The 13,335-nt window shown below is 40.8% G+C and overlaps 1 protein-coding gene across 9 annotated transcripts in view; it reads left to right on the top strand.

The window, feature by feature from the left end:
• The window catches only part of DLG2 (discs large MAGUK scaffold protein 2), a 1,232,045-nt gene that overhangs the window by 879,160 nt on the left and 339,550 nt on the right, over positions 1-13,335 (top strand). The window lies entirely within an intron of this gene.

The following is a 13,335-nucleotide window of genomic DNA, read 5'->3' as shown; positions in this document are numbered from 1 at the left end:
AAAGCTACGGAAAAGCACTACAGTCAGAAAGACAGAGGATATACATGGGCCCGAAGGCTGGAGGGAACTGGCTTTAAGTGAAGCAGAATGAAGGTCCTTGTGCCTGTAGGGCAGAGAAGAAGGCAAAGAGTGGAATGAGATGGAATCAGAGGGATGGGTGGAAGCCATGGCTAGGCGTTTGGATTTTATTCAAAGTACAGCAAGAAGCCAATGGAAAAAAATTAGCAGGAGAGAGGCATGATCTAAAATACCTTTTGAAAAGATCATTTTGTCTGTTGGGTTGAAAATGGATAGAGAAGAATGGGGGAGCCAGAGTGAGAGCAGGGAGTCCAGTCAAGAGACTACTGCAGTATCCCCAGGAGAAATGGTGGCTTGGCCAAGGGGGATAGGGGTGGAGTTAGAGAAAAGTGAGTGAAATTGAAATACTGCTTGGAGCTAGAAACAGACATGCTGATGGATTATTTGCAGGAGGTGGGAGGGAAAGAGGATTAAGGTTGGTTGGCATGTAGGTTCTTGGTTGAGTGGTTTGAGTGCTGGATGGTGGTATTACTATTTACTGAAAGTGGAAAAACTCCCCAGAAACAGGTTTCGAGGAAAAAATTAAGAGTTTGATTTTGAGCCTGATGAGTCTGAAAAATCTTGGACATTCAACTGGAGATATCAGGTAAGCAAACAGATTTATAAGTCTAGGCTTAAGGGAGAAGTCAGAGCTGGAGATACTAATACCATATACAACATAAGGTTTCAACTATTTTTGCTTACATATTCGTATAAAGATAGTTACTTTGTTACTCAAAACACATGAATCCTAAAAGTTATTTACTGTGTTTTGGCCTGTAGTAAGTTGGGTTTGGATGGCCCAAATTACACCTTATCATTTTCAGTTAAAGACTCCAAAATGATCAGTCCTCTACAGATGTCCTGGTAAACCAAAACATTTTTAAAGGTTTCTTTTTTCTTTTTTTAATATATGCTTACTTTTGCATCAGCAAGCCAAATTTAAAAGGGATGTTAATTTTAACTGCTAAGACATGTAAATATCCAATATCAGTTTTTCATTTTGCCTCTGCTCCAGGAGGATTCTGGTCCTGAGCTTTTATGCAACAACTGTCAGAAATGTTTTCACTCGAAACCAAGTGCAACAGCCTCCAGGAGGAGAAGGGGACTTAACTAGAAATTTCCACTTCAAATACAATGTATAGTTCATTCACTCTGGGACATGCTGGAGGGTGTTTGAAAAGTTTAATGCTGAATGTTTTTCTCAAGCTGTCAACAAAATACATAGTAAGCATAGAATATATTTGTTTATTAATCACTAGAAGGGACCTCAGATTTTTAGCGTGAGGCTCTCTTTCTAGATGAAGAAACTGAGTCCCAGCGAGGAAAAGGGACTTCCCAAAGTGAAATAAGCTAACAGCAGGATGGGACAAACACTGGGGTCTTCTAACTCCTAAGACTGTGCTTTCCTCTTTCAATGCCTATAATCTTAGCACTTCTCCTTGGCCTGCTAAATCTTTATTGATACAATTTTACACTAGTCCAGGTCATCCTCTTACTTTGTGAGTGTCAGGGGAAGGGGTCAGTAATAGTTAATAATTATATGTCCTTACTATATACCAGACACTGCCGTAAGTATTTTATATGTATTAACTAATCTATCCTATACCAACTCTGTGAAGTGGGTACTCTTATTAGCCACATTTTGTACAGCAAGCCTCTTCTATATCTGGGTCTAGTCAGATCAGGGTAGTGACCTTAGGAATACCAAGAATAAAATGATTATTAAAATTAACTATTTCTCGGGACTTCCCTGGTGGTCCAGGGGGCGAGGGGGCGAGGTTCGGTCCCTGGTCAGGGAAAAAGGATCCCGCATGCTGCACCGTGTGGCCAAAAAATAAAAAAAGAGAGCAAAATTAACTATTTCTCTAAGCTTCAGATCGATATTTCCCAACTGCCTGTAAAACTGTAGATGCCCAATAGACACAGCAAACTCTACATGTCTAAAACAAAATGCACTATCCTCTCGTCCAGACCCACTTTCCACCCTGTGTTCCCATTTTGATTAATGGTATCATCACCCCTCTAACCACCTTCTCATCTCCCATTTCTCATCCACTCAACACTATAGATACTATTTAAACTCTATTTGGTTCCCAGAAGTATTTGAGAAGAATAGCTGTATAGAACCTCCCTCTGTGTCCTCTCTCAAGTCTACACTTATTTCCCACCCTCAATTCCATTCTTATTTTTCTAATTCAGGCCTTCATCATCTACTATGTTTAATACTGCAGTAGTCGCCCATCTTGTTATCCTATTTTTGATTACTTAGTTCTCCAACCCCAATTTTTCACTGTTGCCATAGTTATCCTTCCCCAAACACAAATCAAACTGCGTTAAATGCCTTTGTAAAACCCTCCCCCGGCCACTTATTGACAAAACTTCTTAAACTCAAAGAGGCATTCTGCTGGCACCATTTTTCCCTTCTCTCTCTCATGCTCCATGCCAGCCACGCCAGCCTGCTCACAATTCAAGACTGAATGGGATATTTATAGTTTCCTTGCTTCCTTCACAATATGTGATAAAGATCACAATACATGTAAATGCTTCTATTACATTCGTTTGTTTATATCTCACCTTGTTCAGTTAAAAAAAAAGCGAGGTGGGAAAACAGTTTACTAACTGTAAAATACTTTGAGATGTTATTTTTAAGCCATGGACATCACTGAATTTTGAACTACCAGGGACCCCAGAAATGGTGGGGTCCAGCACCTTCTATTTTCTTCAGCAGCTCATTAGCTGGCCTGAGTTAAGTTAGTGACAGAGTTAGCAACAGAACCCAAATTTCCATCTCACTATATCACATCACTTCAGGAAATTAAAAAATAGATTTTTTTTTTTCCCTCTTGAGAAAAGATGGAGCCTTCTACATTGATTTAATTCACTGGTAATATATCTGGTCATTTTACTATCCCTATTCTCTCTAAATAAAGTAGAAATTGTTTGGATTCTGCCCCAGTTTCTTCCCAGCTGCCCCCAGCTACATACCAGCAAGACCCCCAACTGTGAAATAATTTGCTTGAAACAGTCCCCAGTGTTCTGCATCTGACTAATTTTAATTGAAATCCGGTGCCAATTATCTAGCCCTTTCCCACTGGGTCAGCCCTTTGTATTTTTTTCACAATTAACAATTCAGTTAAATGTGTAGTTCTTAGCTACTCTTAATCCAAGACAATCTTATACCAAATCTATCCTTTGGTTTTATTATTGCTGATAAAAGCCATTTGGAAGTCCTCATTTAATAGATAATGGATATGTACCTACCCAACGTGCCAGGTGTTCTGCTGAGTACTTTATTTGCATTATCTTAATCATCCTTACAGCAACCCAGCAAAATAAGGGTTACTATCTTAGTTGCATAATGAGGAGACTGAAGCTCAAAGGGGTTAAGTAACTTACCCAAGGTCACAGAGTTGGTAAATCATGGGACCAAGATTTGAATTGTGGCCTTCTCAAGTCTAAACCCAGTGTTCGTCCCATGACAGTTTTCAGAGCAGGTGGATGGCATGAGCTGGGATGGAAAACTTCAGCAACCATGAGCAGTGGTGCTGCCTTCTGAGAAGCATCTCCACAGGGATCGATGCAACTTGGGAGGCTGTTAGCGGGGCTGGCAATAGCACATGCCTCTTGCATATTATCTGTATTCTCTCTAGCTGTAAGCACTCCTGGGGTACAGGAGTGATGGTGAAACAATATTCCTCAATTCAAAGCTGAGGAATGGCTCCCCATTTCAGTGAAGATAAACTGTACATTCACTTAATATGTCATGGTTAGGAATGCTGACCCTTAAACCAGATTGCCTGGGTTTAATTCCTGGCTTTGCCAATATATTAGCAGTGGAAACTTGGACAAGTATTAAATCTGCCTTTGCCCCAGTGTTCTCTATAAAATGGGCAAGTATGTGTTCTTACCTCATAGAGCTGTTGTGAGGGTTAAGGAAATTGATATGATTGATACGTAGGAAATGCTTAGAACAGTGCCTGCCACAGAGTAAATATGTACATGTGAGTTATCACCACTACCATCATCTTCATCATTATCATCATCATCACCTTCATTTCTCCTGCCTCACCTCTCATCTCTTTCCCACTCTCCTTTCTCCCCTCTCTGCCCTTTAGTAACAACTACTTTCTTTTCTTCACGTGTGCCAGACCCCCTCTCACCTCCAGACCTTCATATCTGCCTCCCTCTCTGCCTGGAATACTCTTGCTACTCCTCTTCCCACCCCTCTTTCCACAGCCCTGCGTGGACACCCTGCACCCATCCTCACCTGGATGACTCATTCAGATCTCATTTCTGATGATACTTCCTCCAGAAAACCTTCTGATACCTCCTCATACCTAGCAGGGGCCCTTCCTTTGGGTCTCAGAGCACTCTGACCTTATCCTGTCATAGCACTTAACCACTAGGTGCTTAATCGTGTGTTTACCTGTCACTGCCCTCCACTGAACAGTAAACTGCTTGACAATGGCTATGTGTCCCTCTAGTTCACTCCTTCCCTTAAGTTGGAAAAGGAAATGACAAAAATGGATATTTTAAAGAAATGGATTTTTTTTGTCAGCACTGTATTTAGCTCCAGATACCACACCAGGTGCGTATTAAAGAATAATAGTGTGAGAGCTTCCATTTTGCTATAACTGACCTCACATGCACTCAGCTGAGTCTCTGATGAGGCATTAAATAATAAGATGCTAGAAATAACACTCATAAGAGCCATCCCAAAATGAAACAGACTAGAAAAGGAGAGAGTTCCCTGTCACTGGAGGTATGCAAATAGAAACAAATGGTCACTTGGTGAGAATGATAGGGAGGGAAGGGGAAGGGAATGAGGTCGTTTAACCTAGAAAAGGGAAAACCATCTTCAAATGTTAGAGGACCGTAGAAAAGAAGCAGTCATAGAAAAGAAAAAATATTCTGTCAGCCCTCAGAGGGCAGAACTAGAACCAGGAGGTGGAAAGTACCAGGAAAATTATTTAGATTCCACACAAAGAACTTTTTTTTTGATCACTAGAGCTGACCCCAAGTGGATTTTCCTGAAAGACAGTGAGTTCTTCAACAGGTGAAGCCAGTGTCAAATCAGCTTGGATGACCATTTGCCTGGGATAATGTAGTGAGATTATTCACTCACTCACTTAACTTATTCAGTCACTCCCCTCTTCAGTTATTACACACCTACAATCTACCAGGCACTAGGCTAGAGACTCAAGCTCCAATAAAACAAGCTCCTATCTTTAGGAGCTCATAAATAAGCACATCCCACAAGTCCATTCAGACGCAACCTCTAGAGGAGAGCGGCCAAGGGGATGGAGTAGAAAAGTCCCCAAGCTCACCTCCTTTCATGAGCACACCAAAGTCACAGCTATCTGCAGAACAACGATCAGTGAGAAAGACTGAAACCTACCAGAAAAGGCCTTTTACAGCTACAGATATGCAGAAACCACAACGAGACGGGTAGGAGCGGGGCCGGGGGGGAGGGGACGACTGGTGATATAATCAAATCCCCTACCCCCCGGGGTAGGCAACCCAAAAACTGGAGAATAATTATATTGCAGTTGTTCTCCCACAGAAGTGAGAGTTCTGAGCCCCACGTCAGGCTCCCCAGCTCAAGGGTCTAGCACTAGGAAGGTGAGCTCCCAGAGCATTTGGCTTTTAAGACCAGCGGGGCTTAATTGCAGGAGCCCCATAGGACTGGGGGAAATAGAGACTTCACTCTCAAAGGGCGCACACAAAATCTCCCACGCGCAAGGAACAAGGGCAAAAGCAGTCACTTGATAGGAACTTGGGTCAGACCTACCTGCTGGTCTTGGAGAGTCTCCCGGAGAATCAGCGGGGCGTCTGCCGAGTTCCAGGGCAGCCATATTTGGGAGCGCGTTCTCCCGCTGCGTCAGCGGCGCTGGCGGCGTCAGGTGGGACCTCCCACTACCTCGTTAGCCCAAGATCTGGCCCCGCCCAACAGCCTGCTGGGGAAGGTGCTGGGACGCCTCAGGCCAAACAACTTATCTGAGCGGTTCACAGCCCTACCCATGCGCAGACAGGCTGCGTAAAGACTCAGAGTCCACAGTTGCCTCCGGACATGCCTCTAGACACAGCCCAGCCCACCAGAGAGTCAAGACCCAGCTCCAACCCCCAGTGAGCAGGCGCCGGCCCCTCCTGCCGTGAAGCCTGCGCAAGCCTCTAGACCCACCCCGGGGCAGACACCAGAAGCCGGAAAACCACCACCTCACAATGCAGGCCAGATCCTACCTTGGGTCCAGCTGGGCCCTGGCCCTGCCCACTAGCAGGCCAACGCAACCTCCCAGACACCTGGACCCCATAACCAACTGTGTCAGGAACCAGCCCCCCACAACCAATGATCTTAAACGAGTTTGGGGATCCCTGGGCCCTGCAGCCAGACTCCAGGAACCAGCTCTGCCTGCCAGCAGTCCAGCACTAACCCCAGGATCTGGCTTCACCCGCCAGTGGGTGGGCAACAGCCCCAGAGTCTTCAGGACCCTGACTCCACCACCAGTGAGCCAGCACTAGCCCCAAGGCCCCCTAGGTTTCTGCAGCCAGCTACCTTGTGACCAGGCCCCACTAAACAGCAGCCAGCAGCAGACCTACCGGACCACCCACATAGCCTGTTGCAACAGAAGGACCCGTGCAGCCCTCTTAGGGCTAGAGCATATAGCTTGGGTGACAAGAGGGGAGTGCACTTCAAGGACGCATAGGATGCCTCCTACAGAGGGCCACTTCTCCAACCTACCACAGACATAAAAATACCAACAGCAACTTAGATAAAATGAGGCAACAGAGGAATATTCCAGATGAAAGGCAATCAAGATGATCAAAGAACTAGGGAGGAGAATGGATGCACAGAGCAAGAAGTTAGTTTTTAACAAAGAGTTAGAAAATACAAAGAACAACCAAAGAGAGATGAAGAATACAATAACTGAAATGAAAAATATACTAGAAGGAATCAATAGTAGACTAAATGATTCAGAAGAATGGATCAGTGAGCCGGAAGACAGAGTAGTGGAAATCATGGCCACTGAACAGAAGGAAAAAAAAGAAAAAGGAATGAAAAGAAATGAAGACAGTTGAAGAGACCTCTGGGACAACATCAAGTACACTAATATTCACATTATAGAGGTCCCAAAAGGAGAAGAGACAGAGAAAGTGCCTGAGAAAATATCTGAAGAGATAACAGCTGAAAACCTCCCTAACCTGGGAAAGGAAACAGTCACCCAAGTCCAGGAAGCACAGAATGTCCCATACAGGCTTAACCCAAAGACGAACACACCAAGACACACTGTAATCAAAATGACAAATATTAAAGATAAAAGAGAGAATACTAAAAGCAACAAGGGAAAAGCAACAAATAACATACAAGGGAATCCCCATAAGGTTATCAGCTGATTTTTCAGCAGAAACTCTGCAGGTCAGAAGGGAGTAGCATGATATATTTAAAGTGATGAAAGGGAAAAGCCTACAACCAAGAATACCCAGCAAGTTTCTATTCAGATTTGATGGAGAAATCAAAACCTCTACAGACTGAATCTTTGAGGACTAGGAGAAGTTTTCCAGGTGAGGAAGAGATGAAAAATTATATTCTAGGTAGGGAAAATAGCATGTGCAGAGATGCAGAAATGCCTGAATCAGAGAAATGAAAAAGGTCAACATGGTGGGAGAGCAATGTGGTTGAATCAGCTTAAAGGTATACATCATACATTGGGAGTTGAAGAGGGTCACAAAGGCTCTCTCCATTTCTGAAATTCTGATTGTGATAGCATCCTTTCTATAATACTAAGAAATAGTCAAATATTTCTGGAGAACATTGAGTCATTTATTCAGGGACTCCCTGGAGCCCCAGGCCAGGGGCCCTAGTGGCTGAAATAGCAAATAGTTCTCATCTTTTAAAAACAAAAAGAAAAAGTGTTGACTCTGGACATGGTCCACCATTCACCTTCACATTAGCATCTGAAAAAACCCTACAACTGCTTGAATCAACTAGAAGTGCTAAATTTCTATCAGCAACATGGTTGTGAAAAGGATGTTATAACAAGTAGAATTTAATTTTTTCTATGATCTAATGACAGTTGTATATATAAGGAGATAGCAATAGATGGAATTTTCTAGCCTACTCAAAGCCTTTCACTTCAGCCCTATACCATCTGATCACCATAGGCTGGGCCATAATGTCTAAACCAGGTTGTTTGGGCTGTGGTAGAGTGGACCAGCTGCACCCAATTGTGTGCTGCAGTCTCAGGGAGCTTGAAAGTCAAGTTTCTCCTCAGAACTGGATAGGTTATTAAAGGGAGAACAGTGGGAATTGGCTGTTAAGAGCTCAAGAGTTTTAGTTAGACTGTTTCAAATCCTTAACCTCTTCCAACTACTTAACTTTGACAAGTTAGTGATTCTCTCTGAGCTCTGTTTTCTTTTCTTTTTTTTTATAATGATACCTTTCTTTTTTATTATTTATTTTTATTTTTGGCTGTGTTGGGTCTTTGTTGCTGCACGCGGGCTCTCTCTAGTTGCGGCGAGCAGGGGCTACTCTTCATTGCAGTGCACGGGCTTCTCATTGTGGTGGCTTCTCTTGTTGTAGAGCACGGGCTCTAGGCGGGTGGGCTTCAGTAGTTGTGGCTCGTGGGCTCAGTAGTTGTGGCTCGCGGGCTCTAGAGTGCAGGCTCAGTATTTGTGGTGCACAGGCTTAATTGCTCCATGGCATGTGGGATCTTCCCAACCCAGGGATAGAACCCGTGTCCCCTGCATTGGTAGGTGGATTCCCTGCGCCACCAGGGAAGTCCTGAGCTCTGTTTTCTTATTTGTAAAGTAAGAAAAATAATCCCAGCCTCCTGAGAATTAAACAAGATAATGTATAAAAGTCTCCTATATATATGAGCATGCCTCATGCTGTTATCAATGATTATCATTGTTAATCTCAACAGTAACGAATGGCGTCCAATCTCCCAGTCCACGCTTTAAGAAGAGAAAATTAAAGCTCAAGTAGAAAAATAGAAATAATAAATATGTGAGGCTGTATCATACTTGGTATTTTAAAATGTCATATTAATAATGTAAACTGTTTTTGAACGCCTCTGAAATGTTATTTGAGCAAAGATTACTGATAAAAACTCAAACCTCAGAGATAGAAATAAGAATCAAAGTGACCTTGAAAAGTTTGAAAGACTGGAGGAAAGCATGTTTGCTAAAACCTGGAGGAAAATCAACATGGCCACGGGCAATGTAGTATTGTTCAGGATAACCACAGCATCAAATGTGGAGACCCATGTAGTATTAGGTCCAAGATGAGCAAGATTTGATTATTACTGGCCCAGTGGAAAACAAACACACATAATAGGGTGCATCTGCTACAGTGGAAAGAAGCCTGGGCTGGGCAAAAGAAACTCTGGGCTGGTGCTGACCCTGTGCTAACTCTGATAGTACTTTGGGCAGGTCCATTCCCCTATGGAAACCATCTCTAATGTGTAAGCACTGGATGAACAGCTCTTCCAGTGCTGAAATTGTTCCTAAAAAAGAAAAAAAAAAAAAAAAAAAAAAGAAGAAAAGAAAACCATGAAGTAACCCACACATTATATTCAGTATTCGTTCATTTCCATTAGATTTTATTTCATCACTTATAATCACAACTCTTTGAAGAAATACTCACAGCATAATAGATATCATTTCCTGAATGCCTATTTGCGCCAGGCTCCGTGTTAAGGGCTTTACAGTTATTGTCTCATCTATTTCATGCAACAGCCCTGATAGGCAGGTAGATATTATACCCATTTTACAGGTAAGAAAGCTGAGGTTTGAAGAAGTTAAATGACTTTCCCAAGTTACTTAGGTATAACTGGTGGACTCAGGGTTCAAATCTAGTTCTCTCTGACTCCAAATCTTTTGTTCCTTCCCACTCTTTCATGGCCCCTTAGTGCACTAACTGAGAGAAATTCAGAGGATGGTTAAAATATTGAAAGACGTAGAAGTCTGACGCTATAAAGGAAAGGTCGAAGAAAGGGTGTGTTCACCTGGTTCTCACATCAAACACCAAAATACTTTCCAGTACAACAAAGATTAAATGGCTAAAACTTAAACCAGGGTTGTACTAGAAGAAAGCATGGGTAATTTGTTTAATATGTATCAGAGAAGGGAATATATATTACAAAACTCAGAAGCTAAAAAGGAAAAAAAATGTGACTATATAAAACGTTTTAAACTTCTGTATGGCAAGAAATAACATACAAGGGAAAAGTTTAAATACTTAAAATATAATAATAAAAAATACAAATACCAAACTAGTAAGAATATTTGCAATAGTTATCTGAGGTGAAGAACCAATATTCTTAATATGCAGATAAATTTTTAAAAGAGCAAACTACTCAAACCAAAAAAAAAAAAAATGCATAATAAGTGAACAGGCGTTTTATCTAAAAACAAATTTAAATATCCAACAAACATATAAAAAGCTGTTTAACCTCATAATTGGAGAAATGCAAAATTTAAAAATATAATTGTCTACCTATCAGAACGGCCAAGGTCAAATGTTAAGGTATGAGCAATTTTTACAAGAGTGTGAGGAAGTAGCCAATCATATTATTTGTGGGAGTATAAATTAATGCTACATTTTTAGAAGCAACTTGGCATTAGCTACCAAAATTTAACACTCATACCCTTTATCCAACAACTTACTGTTAGATGAGATTTATTATAAAATTGTTTGTAATAGCAAAATACTAAAATAAGCTAAGTGCCCATCAACTGTGCCCTGGTAAAATAGCTTTACATTGACTAATAGAACCCTCCATGGCTATTAAAAAGAATAAGATAATGTATAAGAATATGTGAATGAAGAATGCTCTCGGGATTAAGAGAAAGAAACTACTATGTATAAAATAGATAAGCAGCAAGGATATATTGTACAGCACAGGCAAATATAGCCCTTATTTTGTAATAACTTTAAATGGAGTATAATCTATGAAAATATTGAATCTCTGTGCAGTACACCTGAAACTAATATAATATTGTAAATCAACTATACTTCAATAAAAAAAGAATGCTCTCTAATATGTGTTAGTAAATGGAAGAAAATCAAAGTATAAAGCAATATTTAAAATATCTTTTTGTGTAAAATTTTTAAGTTATTTATAATTTTATAAACCTGCTTATATTCATAACAGAAATAATTGGTAGTATATACAAGAAGCCATTAACACAGTTACCTTTGGAGAGAATAATTAGAGGTAGGGGAAGCCTTTTATTTTTATACCTTTTTGTATGGCTTTAATTTTCACATATGTGCATTATGTACATTCAGTTGTCCCTCAGTTGTCCCCAGGGACAACACACACACACACACACACACACACACACAGATATCAAAATCCACAGATACTCATGTCCCTTATATAAAATGGTGTAGTATTTGCATATAATCTATTCATATCCTTCCATATACTTTAAATCATCTCTAGATTACTTATAATACTTAATACAATGTAAATGCTATGTAAATAGTTGCCAGGTATGTAGCAAATTCAAGTTGTGCTTTTTGGAACTTCCTGGAAATTTTTTCGAATATTTTCAATCCAAGGTTGGCTGAATTTGCCAATGCACAACCTTCAGATATAAAGGGCTGACTGTATATTAATTATATTTTTTATATCAATACATTATCTGGGCAATGAGATTATGGCCTGTTTTTGTTCTCTTCATTATTAGTTTCTGTTTGTTCAGGAAATAAATGTTTTTTAAATGTACAATAGCAAACTAAAAGAAACATAATGCATATACTTTTTAACTTAAAAAGTGTATTTCCAGGGAATTTATCCTTCAGAAACGCCTTCATAAGAATTTTTTTTTAAATAAATTTATTTGTTTATTTATTTTTGGCTGCATTGGGTCTTTGCTGCTGTGCACGGGCTTTCTCTAGTTGCGGCGAGCGGGGGTTGCTCTTTGTTGGGGTGCGTGGGCTTCTCATCGCGGTGGCTTCTCTTGTTGTGGAACACGGGCTCTAGGCACGTGGGCTTCAGTAGTTGCAGCATGCAACCTCAGTAGTTGTGGCACACGGGCTTAGTTGCTCCGTGGTATGTGGAATCTTCCTGGACCAGGGCTCGAACCCGTGTCCCCTGCATTGGCAGGTGGATTCTTAACCACTGCGCCACCAGGGAAGTCCCCATAAGTATTTTTAATGGTAAGAAGCTAGACACAGCCTCAACCTCATCAGACGGGATCCTACAGAAAAATTACTGGTACATCCATACCATGGGATACTAGGCTCCTGTTAAACGTTTGAATGATATGAGCTGAATTGGATGATGACCACAATAGATTGTTAAATGAAAAGCTAAACAAAAACAAGTTATACAACTATATATATGATATGATCTTATCTGTTTAAATTAAAAGTCAATAATATATTAAAATATAAAATAGAAACAAATCGCGATAAAGCGACCTGCTTGCACCTGCATATAGCAGATTTCTAAAAAGCATACACTAAAAACTGCTAATAGTGGTTACTTCTGGGAGTGAAGGTGGTGAGGGGACTTTTTACTTTTCTTTTTACACCTTTCTGAAACATAAGAATTCATTACCATGATCATATATTATTTTTTAATAAAAAGTTAAGTCTAATTGTTTGACAAAAGAAGAGGTCATTCGGCCTATGACGTTTGTGCATTCAGCTTCCTGTAGGCAGGAGCCTAGATCAAATTACTTTTCCTGTCTCTTCTGGCTCTCTGAGTCATACTTCTGACTCATCGACACCTAGACAGTCTCCGAAATGACTGTCATTTAATAAGGATTAAATCTGGGATTTTATAGTTCAAAGAGGTTTTAGACTCAAAGAGCCTAACAGTCCCTTCTCCCTGAGGCAGGAGAGAGTTGAGACTCAGAGAGGTGATATGACCATCACTCAGCTAGTAAGGAGTGGCCCAGCCAGACCCAGGTTCACTCAGTGGACTTCCCAGTGTTACCGTGTAATCAAAGCTCTCAGTAAGCATAGAAAGCCAATCAATGCTTTCACCAGAATAGAAAGCCATGAAATTAGTAAAAGTGAATAAGGAGACTTTAACAAAGTTATTATGAGAGGACCAGCTTGTGGGATTAAAGATTACAGATGTTCCAGGCCTGACAGGGAAAACTCAGTGGCAACCCCCATCCACCACTCAATATCGTTGTCAAAGAAGACTGATGAGAAGTGGAATAAGATTCTATATTTTATGTGTAGATAAGCTGATCAGTTCTTTTATTCTTTTTCATGTTCCATAGCCATCTTCCCTGGAAGTAAAAGGAAACAGA

The sequence above is a fragment of the Balaenoptera acutorostrata genome, chromosome 9, assembly GCF_949987535.1.
Source record: "Balaenoptera acutorostrata chromosome 9, mBalAcu1.1, whole genome shotgun sequence".
Classification (NCBI taxonomy): Eukaryota; Metazoa; Chordata; class Mammalia; order Artiodactyla; family Balaenopteridae; genus Balaenoptera; species Balaenoptera acutorostrata.
The sequence above is the reverse complement of the archived record's forward strand: the minus strand, read 5'-3'. Positions and strand labels throughout refer to the sequence as shown.